The sequence below is a fragment of the Corapipo altera genome, unplaced genomic scaffold (genome assembly GCF_003945725.1).
Source record: "Corapipo altera isolate COAL_440 unplaced genomic scaffold, ASM394572v1 47, whole genome shotgun sequence".
Classification (NCBI taxonomy): domain Eukaryota; kingdom Metazoa; phylum Chordata; class Aves; order Passeriformes; family Pipridae; genus Corapipo; species Corapipo altera.
The window spans coordinates 5234816-5248425 of NW_020884897.1; the positions used below are offsets into that span (position 1 = coordinate 5234816).

General features: G+C 37.0%; 1 long non-coding RNA gene across 2 annotated transcripts; it reads left to right on the plus strand.

The window, feature by feature from the left end:
• The first annotated feature begins 3658 nt into the window (after nt 1-3658).
• On the plus strand, nt 3659-11336 carry LOC113949671. Of its 2 annotated transcripts, none has more exons than XR_003528511.1 (3): nt 3659-3739; nt 9982-10084; nt 11161-11336. It is a non-coding gene; the product is annotated as an uncharacterized LOC113949671 (long non-coding RNA). The 2 variants fall into 2 exon arrangements; XR_003528512.1 differs by having other exon boundaries at nt 11164-11336.
• Nucleotides 11337-13610: the final 2274 nt, after the last annotated feature.

The window sequence follows — 13610 nt, forward strand, 5'->3', positions numbered from 1 at the left end:
TGGTAACACGCATCTCTGAACATGCTGTGTCTCAATTTCTGGATCGTCTTTCCAGCCCTAGGTGTGTGTCCCCTGCTGTTCAGAGGTTGTTGCACCTTTTGGAAAGCAGAAGAGGAATTTTACTCCTGTAGCTCTTCTGTCAGCTCATCTTCTAGCTGAATTAGATTTAACTGTTGAATAAAATGGATCTCCTGTTGCTACAGACTGTGACCTTTGTTCTGTGCAGAGCCACAGATTTATTTTACTGTCCTTGTTTAGGGAGCTAAAGCTTTGGGTAGAGAGATGTAGAGGCACCTTCTAGCAGGTGCATGTGAACCACCTCAATAAGCTCAGTGAGCTGTCCAAAAATTGAGCTCTTTCATTTTTTATCAACTTCAGCATGTTAGTGTCTTAAGGCTGAGAATGAAGCTGCAGCTGAGGAACGCACTACAGACAATCTTCAGACAGGTTGAGGTAAGCTTTACTTTACCAGGGTGTGGAGGTGACATATCTCTGCCAGTACATCCAACACAGTAATACTAAACTGAAGATTATATCACTCTCAAAAGAAAAGGTTCTATGTGCACCCTAGAACTAAAACTACAACCAATAGGAAATAAGCTCCTTAGCAATGACAGAAACAGCCAACCAACACTTGTTTTCAGGTATGAAAGAAGTGGCAACAGAATTTATATGTCATGTGTGCAACTGGCATGCTCATTTATTACTAAAAATTCTATTTTAACACTATTTACATTCTACTATAGCTCACATATGCCAAAGAGACCGAAGAGATTATTCTGAGAGGCTCTAAACAAAGGTGATTAAGACGTACAGCATCTCCACTGTTCCTTAACTTCACCAGTGACAACAACACTCCTCATAACCTGGTGATTATTTTGGCTTAACCATGATATTTGGTGTTGACCTTCTCTCCAAAGGCAACGGAGATAAATGAAAAAGATCATAACACTTGCTAAGAGGAAACAACTATGTCACGTGTGAATTGTTTATGAATCTATCGGTTTCTCAGGTAATATCAGAAACAGGAATCCAATTAATGGCCTCTCAACAAGCAGAGTTCTTTGGGATTGTTCCCATGACATTTAAGAGAAATGCAACTCTTGAACTGGTATTCTTGAATCTGTTGAGCACTATCAACAGATTTCTTTTTTTAAGCTTGACGATGACCACACTTTTAACCTTGACTCTTGGCAGCACAAGTAGCAGGCTGCTCAGACATGCTACTATCCTGAGTCCCTTGCAGTCTTGCAGTGCCTTGTAATGACACTGCTGTGTGGCATTGGGGTAGTAGGAATGGAGATGGAAGGTGAGCAAATCTGTACAACTGTAGGTGGAATAAACAACTTTTATCACACTATTCCCGCTTTTATCACTAAAGACACTGCTCCCATTGCAGTGTCCTCTGCCTTTTAAAAAGTTTGTCAGGTACAGATCATGCACGTATTGATATGCTCTGGTAAATAGACCATCATACCATCCAACTGTTAGGGGCCAGTTTTGTATGGAAATAAAATAAGTCTTAATGAATAAAGATATCTACTTGGAGGAACATGACTTATCCTGTCAAAACTATCTTGGAAAGTTTTTGTAAAAAAAAGTTAAGGAATTTGTAATAGTTATGCCAGTATAAATTCTACCATGGAAAACTGCTTCCCATTAGCTTTTCATGCTGACTATAAGTGTCTTATACCAGTGTAGAATATCCATCTTCCTAGACAAAAATATCTGTATAACAAAAAGTGTTTTCTTACTAAATATAATGATAATCCATTTGAAGGTAATTTGTATTGTTTTTTCATCATTGGATTAGCTGAAGTAGTGGTCTTTAAGTTAAGACTTATTTATTTGAATAAATGGTATGAAGAAAGGGTCAATACATTATGCAATGATTTTGCAAAGTTAATGTTTGGTTTCACTTCAATTTGAAGCATCACCTTCTCACCTCTGACTAAATTTGTAATGAAAAAAGACCCTGGCAGACCAAACTTCCAGCCTGCCCCAGACCTAGAATTTCAGGATAAGAACCTGAACTCCAAACATGGAAATTTTAAAATGTCTATGCCCATGATTTCTGACTAAATACATCAGGGAAGTGGTAGTCCAAAGACATGACATTGTTTTCAGGTTAACTGTAGAAGACCTGAGTGTAACAACATGGGAGTTGTATCTTTGCTGTCCATCTGGAAGATTACTAAAAATGAGTTATACAATTTTGAAAAAAACAAACATTAAAAATGGATACCCACAACACCAGTGCTACCCTTAGCCAGAACAATGCCTAATGACAACTAGAGCTTCTATGATACCAAAACATCACCATGTAGCATTTCATATACCATGAATTAAAGTTCTTTAGTGAAAACATTGTCAGCAAATTCCTTAATATCTTTGTCTCCAAGTCACTAATGCCCTCAAAGAAAAAAAAAAAAAAAAGAGAGAAAGACAGTTTGATCATTTATTGATTTCAATGCAGAACTTATCTGGATATGAAAGAGAAATAAAACATCAAGACATGGGTTCTGCAAGTGAACTATTAAACTAGACTGAAATTTAAAAGATGGCAATTCAACAAATTAAAATCTGAGATTGTTAAATCTGCCACCTGATTTTGAAATCAAATTATTTTGGCTTAAAGAAAAAAAAAACACGAGAGGGATTAAAATAAACCAAACAGGTGGAGTTGAAGCAAGAGAGACATTTTAGCAGAACCATTTTCAAATCCATCTGCATTTACCCAGATGGAACCTGAAAACCTTTTGAGGACCATTAATTGTTACCCTACTGCTCAAGTTTCCCTGTGTCATCCAGCAGAGATTTTTAACCTGAACAAGTATAGGATAATGAGTGCTTATATGACACAAAGGAACTACAGTGCACACAAAAAGTAATGATTCTGTCAGTTACAAAAAAAGTATTTAGTACCATAGGGTGATTTTTCCAGTGTTGCAGTCGACTGACTTGAATATCTGTTGTCTCCAAGGCTGAGTGAATCACCTTTTAAATATATATAAAGATCTCCTGTGAAACCACTTTGTCAGTAGCTCAGCTGCACAAGGTAGAGATAATCTATATCAAAAATTCCTGACAGGGACTGTGCTTCCTTAGCGGGTCTTTGAAACCTTCCCACTCAATGACCTGAGGCTCCAATGAGTCACTGTAAAAAAGTCAAGCTGCTGTATGTAGGTAATGAATGCACAGATTCATACTGCTGCTATTGCAACTATGAAAAAGAATGAACACTTCTGAAAATTAAAATCTGTGAAGTTTATATTTGGAAAAAGAAATGTAACAAAATCTCACTGATTTCACAGTGTGCATTTCTACTGTCAGATGGGTTCAGTGCCTCTTTCACTCCATGGCACCGATCTCCAAGTCATCTGCGCTGCGTATATGTCGCAAACCAAGTTCTCTTCTTAGTAAAAAGAGTCAGAAGACATTTTTTCTCGGGAAGCTGCATTGTACAAGCAATATGGATGTGCTAAGCCTAGCCTGCTGCATAAAGCTCCACATTTGAGTGGTACAGACGTGTGCTTGCTTCTCTGGAGCAACAAAGACATGATAAGTGTTCTCATGTTGCAACAGAGCATTAAGAAAAAGTTTTTATTCTTTCCACTCTAGTCAGTCTTTATGGAATCATTTCATTACAACAGATATATGGAATGGTTCCTTTTACCAGGGCCCACCATGCAGCTTTGTGAAGACACAACTGGCCAGATAGGGGAAAGGGTAAAATTAGGTTAGACCCTGTTGCCTTCCTTTTTTTTTCTCTTTTCTCAATATAAAACCTTTCCAGCTTAGACTGTAGACTAAGTTTAGCCTTAGGTGCCAAATAGCACCTGGCATTCATTGCAATGCATATGCCATTACACCGATTCAGCTTGCTGCACAATCTACAGTATAGTTCTTCGTTGCAAAAATCACTAGAACCAGTAGAAAGTTGTATTATAAATTACTTCTTTCACTCCAGTGTTTTTTATAGGTTTATGTAAGGAGGACAAAGTGGCAGATGAATTTCTTAAAATTCAACCAGTGGGCAAATTGCAGGACTGCGTGAGAATAGAATGAGTTCTCTACCTCAGTAAATTAGTTTAAGGTCATATTTACCTTACCCAATAACACCTACTAAAAGGTCAGGAGCTTAGTCTTCCTGAATTTTTCCTTTAGTTAGCCTAGAAAAATAAACACTCCAGGGAATGATTCACCCCCTGTGATTCCCCATAACAGACTAGTTTGAGGATCACCTGTTTGAATTCAGCAATTGTGTAGAGAGGACATGGTCCACAAAGCAGTAGCATTGGTGCCTGGAGGTGTTTTTGGCATCTTACAAGTGTTTTAATTGACTTCTTTTCCTAGGAGTAAGGTTGAGGGCATGCATCCATGCTGCTCCTTCACACTATTTTTGAGCAGATGCCCACATCCAGATCTAACTGTGCTGAAAGCCATTGCTGTTCCCCCCTGCCTATCTCCTGCAAATGCACAACTTGCTGAGAGTTGTGCAAAGTCACCCCAGAAGCATGTGAAACAAAACCCATGTTCCTTGTGTGCCACTTCTATTGTCTCATTAATACTCCATATGGTCTCTCAAAAAGGGAACAAGAAATCATGAGAGAGATGCCTTTTTATTAAGACTCCATGAAACTTCAGAAATGGTCCCATCTTCTAATAAAAATCATTATTGTTTGTATACCTTTAGATGGGTACACGTACACATGCACAAATGTAAATCCCCAGTCATACCTTTAAAATGCACAAATAAAAGGATTTGCAATTAATTACTTGTCCATCTGGTCTCTGTGGGTTGTTAGCAGAGTAGTTAGTTTTACAGTTGCAAACTCAAGAGCTCAAATTCAAATCCAGTTTGCAGGCTGAGGATTGGACTCCAGTGTGCAGTCATTTCCTGCTCTCAGCCTGAGGGCTATACTCTACCTCCAGGGCTATTTTTGAAGTGTAACTCTCCAGTCTTGGGGTGCAGTTTTTCTACCTTTTTTCCTCCAGCCATGAGCATAGAATTTGTTATTCTTTTGCATCTGTTTAGTATAAAACCTGCATATAACACAAAAGAACATATAGCTTATGTATTACCATATTTTGTGACAGAATTTGTACTCAATCAGCTGAAACAAAAAGCTTATTCTAGAGTCCTGTATATATATAGGGTATATATGGCACACATCATTTATTAGTAGGAGAACTGACCACGTAGGACAAAGACTGCTTTTGTCATCTGTAACATTTGACAGCCCAGGAATTTTTACTAAAAATGGATGAGAATTGTATTAATAACTTGGGATTTTTCCTAATAAATTAGACTATGTGGTCATATGTTTTGACACATAGATTTTCTTCTGTTAGATAGTTAAAAATATCTCTGACAAATTTTGGTGAAAACCATAACAAGTGCTATCAAAAGACAACAAAGCTTCTTCCTATTGCCTATATTCCCCGTAGCAGTTGGTCCTCTCTGTGGTCTAGCTGAAATGGGTTCTAAAACCTGAAAAATATATCAAACTAATTCATAACCAAGGTTTTACTGATATTCTAACCATTACAACAAGTAAGGAAACAAACAGATTAATCTGAGGGAAGACATTCCTTTAAGATTCACAATTTCCTAGGAGTTTTAGATACAGTTCATAATTCCCTCCCACTGTTTTATAAATTGACAGATCAGACTGTGACCCAACTGCTGTTTAATAAAAAGTTGAAGTTATTTCCTCACTGTTCTGTAATCAGCTTCTGAAGTTCTGGTCAAAAAGGACAAGTGGTGAAATGTCTAAACCCATACCCTTGCAAACTGCTTAAACTCGTGTTTATAATCCCACTGACATTTCTATGCCAGATTATCATATCTGTTGAGGAATATTGATATGCATGAACACAGAAGTTTAAATTCTAGGAAGACAGTCCTGGGGAAGGGAGAACAGACAAGGGTTGTTTGTTTGTGTGTTTTGTCCTGTGCAATCCAAGCAGGTCTACTTGTTTTATTCTGAGATCAGTTACCTCTCTTCTTCTAGACTTGTATTTTTGTTTAATTTGATCAAAAGTGTTTTGCCAAACAATGAGGTTTAATGTTGCCTTCAATGCTGCTATTCACTTGAGATCAGGATAAAACATTTCAGTGCTTTCCTTACATTTTGCAATCCTTATATGACATGTATTTTTCCTGTTAATCCTTTTGGAATTACTTCTATGTCATCTTTTTCAAAAGTATTACATAATATAAAAATGCAATTCAGACTGAAAATATGGCCTTGAAACATCTTGTCCCAGCAATACACAATCTATTGTGTTAATAGATCTATTCTCTGTGTAAAATGTTGTCTTCAATTATTTCAGTTTGCTTTTCAGCTTAGAAAGGTGAACATTTTCTTTCTTGAGAAGGCAAGTAGATACTTCAGCTCTGCAACTGACTCAGCATGCTTTAGCCAAATGATATAGAGTGTGAATTTTAAAAGAAAAAAAAAAATTGTCTTTTTTGTCTTCAATAATAAGTATAAAAGTGATCCCTGTGTGTTTGTGGGTGGCACAGGGAGTCACTTCTAGCAGTAAAATTAGAGATCTGTAGTCTCTTTTAGATATTCTTGAGGCACAGAAATAAATTAACATTTCTCTGACCAACATACAGCCCCATTAATCATGGAAGGCAGCAGAAATGAGAAGCATAGAACAATGATCTGGTATTAACTCTAACTCAAAAAACTTCTGCCCTTTCAGAGAGTGAAGAGCATTCCAATTTTGCATAATTTAACTCTCCAGCACTTTTAGTGACCATTGTGTTTTTTTCATTTCAGTTCTTTTACTTATTCTATACTCTTCAGAAAAATATGTCCATTGACTTTGACTTAAAGATTCAAATTTTAGAAATATGGATAACTTCTGAAGTTCTTTTGAGTTTTCCTACAACCAGAGTGCATGTTGTAGTCTTCTTTAATGACTTTAGATTTCCATCTCATTCACTACCTGACTGAGCCCTGCCTGTTTCTCACCTGCCCTGGATTTTCTTTTCTCCATACTGAAGTAGAAAGTGAACATACCCTTTCTGATTTTTGTTTTTAATATTCTTGTTTTTTACTCAGATTTATTCCATGTGATTCCACTTCCAAAACTTAAAAGGAAGACCTGTGTTAAGTTCTAGCCATCTAAAGTTCCCTTCACAGTCAGAAGGAGTAAGACAGAGCGGGAGCTTCTCAAAAACTGATTTTATATGATTGTACAGACTAAGAAAACCTTTTACAGAAAGCAAGCATCTGCACTCCATTTAGACTCTGATTATTTGCCAAAATTTAGACTGATTCATTACTAAGAACTGAACTCCATCCATTAGCTTTCAGGTGCTTTATGACTGTTGCTTTCATTGCATTGACTTGCACAGCTCTGTCTGAATTTAAATCTATGTATTTTCCATATTAATTTAAATTTACAGTACATTTATCTCACTTTGTACCACTGTTGATTTTTGGTAGGAAGGGTTTACCATTATCTTTTTTGTCTAAGCTGTGCTTCCCTTGTTGACACTTTAAAACTTACATGCTGAGATAATTTACCAAAGTAGTTCCTGGGATTTTCCATCTCCAGCAAACTACCATTGTGCTCTTAATTGTGAACTGCTCCAGATGTCTTCATGCCTCAAGTATCCATCCTTGCAGTGCTTCGATCTTCCATCACCTAGAATATGTGCAAACACTATGGCTCAGGAACTTTAGCAGACAATTTATTTGGCCTGGAAAAAATTACTTTGTCAATGGTGAGTTCTTAATCTTTTAGGAACCTCTTTTCAAGTGCTTTACCCCGCATGGTCTCATAGTTTAGTCAGATGTTAAGGACTGACTTAAATCCAAACTGAACGATAGCTTTGTACAGCTTGAAATTGTACAAATTCTTCCACAATTCTTGCAAACCTTTTTATCTGAGGCTGTCTAACAATTGTTCACATGGTTCATTTTTATGTGAAGTGTGAAGTACTCCTTGAATTTTTTACTTCACTTTCAGAGTTGGCCTGAGTTTGAGTTACTGAAAACCATTTAAACATCAACTAGTTCAAAACCACCTACTGTCAGAAACCAGGCTACCTTCTGTCTTCCCTTTTAGCACCTGCCCGTTGCTTGTAGTTCCTTTTAAACTTCCTCCAGTTGTCCTCCACATTTCCCAAGGGGTTTAACTCCGCTGGGGTTGAACAATTCCTTTCTTCCATTCAGGACACAGCTCAGTTGATTTTATTCCTTTTCCAGTATTTGCCTCAGCAGCTGCAGAGAATGGGAGATGGACAGAGATCAACTCCTCTTGTTGAGGGCACTTCTTAAATGGCAAAAAAAATAAGTTGTCCTTGCTTCACTACCGGTCATTTTCTTCCAATTATCACAGACAAAAGCAACTTAAAGGAGGAGTTTCCCAAAGAGTGAAGGGGTAGCAAGAGACAGGACATAAAGAAAATGGGATGAGAATCCAAAACTGGTGTGGCCTACTGAGAAATGTCAGACTTGTTACAAAGAGAATCAAATATGGTTGTTGATGACCCTAAATAACAAACACTACCTTCTCCCTTGTGATCTTCCTCTTGTGTCTTCCTTGCTGCCTGGGTAATAAATATCATTTGGGGCAGAGGAGGGCAGTGGCATCTAAAGGGATCTGGCAACTTGAGATGGAAGTGGTGTTGTTCTACTGAGCTTTGTTCCGTCATTCTACAAGGTGAGCAGCAGAGGAAGTGGACATATCTCAGAAAGAAGAAACGGTGTCATTTTTAGCAAAAGCATAGAAAAATTCTGGGATGCTGTTCTCAGCTTCACCTTTCCTTTCTTTTGAGAGTTCAGAAATAGCTTCATTATCTATATAAAAGCAACTCCACTCAACTGAATCATTTTCTGTTCTTAACATTTGGTTTTGTGCGATATTGGCATAGAACCAAAATATTTTGAAGTTTTTCAAGGAGGAAAAAAACCCAGACTGAACAAGCGGCAAATAGAAATGGAATAGAACCAACAGTGCAACTAACTGGCCACTTAATAAGGATATGAACTCTCCTTTCCTCTGTTTCTCTGTCTATAAATAACTAAACTTTCTGTGCCTTAGAAAGGCATAGACTAGTTATTTATGGCCTAATGACAAAGGGACATGGCTAGGCTGCAAGACACTTATATAAAAGCCCCTTTCCTTAATTATATAAATCAGAGCCTTGGTCTGTCCATAAGACCCAACTAAATCTTGTAGATATTAGCATATGGTTGTCCTGTGATTAAGGTCACACTATTTGTGTCCCCAAAAATCCTTCCCTGATGCCAAAAAAATCTACGTGCATTACCTAGAAGATACTAGAATACTTTGAAAATATTTTTTTTTCCTAGAAGTTTTAACAGCAAGACTCTTCATTAAAAAATTTGTAACCAGTTTTGGAAAAAGCTTTATGTCAAATTTTATGTCAAGGTAACTGATGAGAATGGACAAGTGTTTCATGAGAGGAACATTTTTGTAACATATATATTTTCTTCAAATGTAATACAAGTTAATAATTTTCAACACAAAGAGAAAACTAAAAATGTTTTAGTAAAATGGGGGGGTTAATTGAGATTTATGAAAAAAGTATTTGTAAATTTTCACTCAGAAATATTTCTTCAAATTTATTAATAAGGTCTCCAACTATTATTCTATTTACAATGTATAAAGGACTTGTATCTGAGAGTTTGCTAGTTTTTCTCATTGATGGCAATAGAATTACTTCAGTGTTTTCATTGTGTGCCAATGTGTTAGGATAGAAATTGGTAGGTATTGGTAAAATGGAGTTATGCAGGGATAATCAAGATTCCATAAATGGATGAAACTTGTTTCCATACAAAACAGCTTTTAAAAGGCAATGGGAAAGAAGATTAGATGTGCTTGCAAGGAATTAGAACATAAAATCACCACGGAGAATCCAGTGCTTGCTTTTCATTACAGTGCAAGGCTGAGATCTATGCAAACACCTAACCAGCATACTTTGGATTCCAGGGCATCACAGTACCCTGCTGTTGTTTTGATGGGAAAGAAGGACTGATGAAACAAACTGGGCATTTCAGTCTCTGCTCTATCACAACTTAAAACATAAGATGCTGTGAGTGTTGTTCTGTTGTACACTGATCAATGTGATTGCACCTTTGAAACTGGCTGTACATCACGTAGCAAAGATATCTTTGATTAATCCCCTCCTGGTTAGTTTAAGTGATAGAAAGCCCCCTGAGGACTTACAGTTACTCTCCTTCTTTGCAGAGATCAGAGACAAATAGTTTCTTCCTGTGTTATTCTTGTCTTGTGTAAAGAGGATTTGTACAAGGAAGCCCCTGGTGTAAACAGTATTGAAAAATTTTTCTAAAGGATTAAAGCTTCTCTAACAATCTGACCCAGGGAGTATGTCTTCTAGCAACCTACACTCATGTAGTGAAGTTTGGGCTTCAAGTAATGAGGCACCAGACATAATGTTTTGAGAAGATGTGAGAGACAGAACGCTCACCCTATTCTATTTATTACAATAAATAATAGTGACCATCCTTCCTGCCTAAAGGGAGGCAATTTTGCCCAATAAATTATACACGCAAGAGCACATTAGTGTAGCATCAATTTTTGCCTCTTTCAATGCCTCGAGAAAAAAAGTAGGTTAGAACTAAGGAAGTAGTGTGATGATGAAATCCTATAACTCCTCAGAATTCTCAGACTTCTCCTCTACTGTTACTTTTAGGCTGAAAAGGACACTGCTTTCCCCAAATTAGAATGTTGTCTGATGTCATTTCTAATTCAATAAAGAACAATACCTTTATGACTCAAAAAATCTCTACAGTTAACTGACCTTTCAACACCTTTTTTCAATATGAATTTGTCATCTCTTTAGACATTGACAAAAAGATCGACTTTTGCAACTCAAGTAGGACTTTAGTCAAGAGTTAATGTTTAGAGCATCCTTCAAATTCATTGGCTTTCTTTTACCAAATATACATTTATTAGTTTTTCTGTTAGACAATACCTTAAGGAAAAGGTAGATCCATTTCATGGATAGAATTGTTGTATAAACATCCTGCCCATCATTTATTTTTGGAAATATAGAAGCCAGTGGAGCCATAGAACTATAAGGTCACATTTGCTTAGAGCAAAAAATTTGTCAAAGATTTCAGTCTGCTTATAGTTATTTTCTTACAGCAGGGAGGGTACAGAGGAAAGAGAAATATAGACTGAATGCCAAAACAACACTTGAAAGAATTCTTGTTGTTCCACAGAACAACTCAGAGAGGAGAGATAAAAGGAGAAATAAAACAGTTGAGGCTTCTCTGTATAAATTGTGACTCTGGCAAAAACTACTGTTTGCACACATATATATGAACACTGTGATCAAATTAAAATGGGATGGACAAACTCAGGTATTTTGTTTTTTTTAGAGCTTCCTAAATCTTGAAAATCTTGACTGAGCAATTTAAATGTTCCTTATTAGTCTATATTTGTTGATGTATGAATGAGAAGATTCTTCTTACTTTTAATGAAAAAAAATCTATAAGTGAAATATTGAAGATTATATGAATCAAAATATGATATGAATAAAAAAATCTTCTCAATGGACTACCTCTTTAGTTTGTTTTAGTCTCAAAATTCTGGCAAGAAACACAGATATTTAGGTATACATCTGTCCCGGCTCCTGGGAGTGTAGCCTGGGTCACAGATCACTTGTGCCTCTCCTGGTATCATTCACTTCCCATCTTTGTATACTGGATCTGTTACACTCACCCATTCCAACTTCTCTTTCCCTTGCATAGTCTCACCTCTCCCCACCCACTACCTCAGTCCATTGCTCAGGTGACATCACCTCTCACACGGATATCCTATTTGAATGCAATGGAGCAAACTGATAAGCTCTTAAAGCTGGCACTGAATTAATTCCACCTTTCTATCCTTCCCATTTAGCATACTGCAGTCTAATGTCTTGCCAGATCACAGGCTGAATCTGCCTCAGGGCAGTCCTAATTGCAGTCTGCCCATTGATCTTTTGAGTTTCCAGCACTCCCACTCTTTATCCAGGTTTTGCAGCCTCATCTCACCATGGAGCAGCTGTTCTTTCACAATTCTTTCCCCAGCCCATTCACATCTCTTCTTCTCCATGCTGACTGCATTGTCTCCATGTTCTTTCTCTGCCTTACTTTGCTGGCTGGGTGCAAGAGTAAGTGACTTGATGCTGACCTGGGCTGCCGGGCAAGAGAGTCTCCCAGGTTCCTGCCCAGACATCAGCAGCAAGTTTAGTCCACCAGAGTGAATCAGAGGTGGCAGCAGTATATTTATATGGAGAAATGTAAAAAACCCAAGTTTTTTAGGAGATGTAGTGGTGAAACCAAGTAAACTAGGCAGGATTTTCAGTTAATAAAAATCAGCAAAGTTCCATTATTTTATATTTGCAAACCTCCCATCCTGTGTACGAAATGAGAACATTGCCAGCACGGCCCTCATTTATTCAGGACACTTAAGCATATATTAATCATCTATATTTGTTCAGCAAAGTATTCAGCAGATGTTTTTACTTTAATTCTCACAGAGGTCAGCATATAAGAGCATTTTTAAATGCTTACCATAATAGAATTAGGAGGAAACATCTAGGCCTAAGAAGAAGAGCAGTCTGCTGCACAAGAAGTAAAAGAAATCTGAAGAGATAAAAATATGAAATTCATTCTTCTTTTACACAACACCAGTATATCAGACACACCATATAACTTTGTTGTGGTTCTGTAAATTTGGTACCTTCCATAAATTTATTTTATTGGTTAGATTTCTTGGTCAGATGAAATGGTCCATATGCAGATTTCAAATACTTTTCCCATCTGTACTTTCCCTTTTTCTTTTCTTTTTTTTTTTTTTTTTTGTGGTGGTTGTTTTTGTTGTTGTTGTTGCCCTTAATCTATGACCAAGAGAAAACCAAGAATAGAGAAGCACTCAGGAAAGCAACCACAGATTCTCCAGTTACTGCTGAAATAACTCCCTGAAGAAGATGTGTTGTTTCCTTTCTATTTTTAGTTTAAAATACTCAAAAGCACATTAGATGAGTGACCTCTCTTGTCCTATCCTTGTCCTCAAATATTAATCAGTTTATGCTCTGTGACTGACTCCTGCTGACTAGTACCTCTGAAGTTAATCATGTCACTAGGGATATTTGTGTAAGCTTAGGTTCTATGCAGTAACACTAATAATAAAAGGAGTTGTGAGGTTATTTGGCTATAGAAGTGCATTGTTTCACGAGGTTACAAAAAACCAAGAAATTTTCAGATATCACTAGTGAGAGGAACAAGGCAAATATGAACTGTCTTCCTGTTGCTCACCAGTTCATTAACACCTCAATTTGTCTTTCTTTACTCTTCTATCCCTCACCTGTGGCTATGTCCTACAGCAATGGTATTAGTCCTTATTGGGGGACAAGGTGTACAGCTTTAGTGTAAATTTCTGCAGAAAAACTTGATACAAGGAAAAAGGTATGTTAGAGGAGGAGTATACCTCCTTTCTTTTATTTATCCTTTGGTAATGCCATCACAGCACTATGGGTATATTCTCTATCTTACTCTGAAGTGAAATTATGCCCTGAACAGCTCCTAAAGATGCAGCTTTGTACATGGATT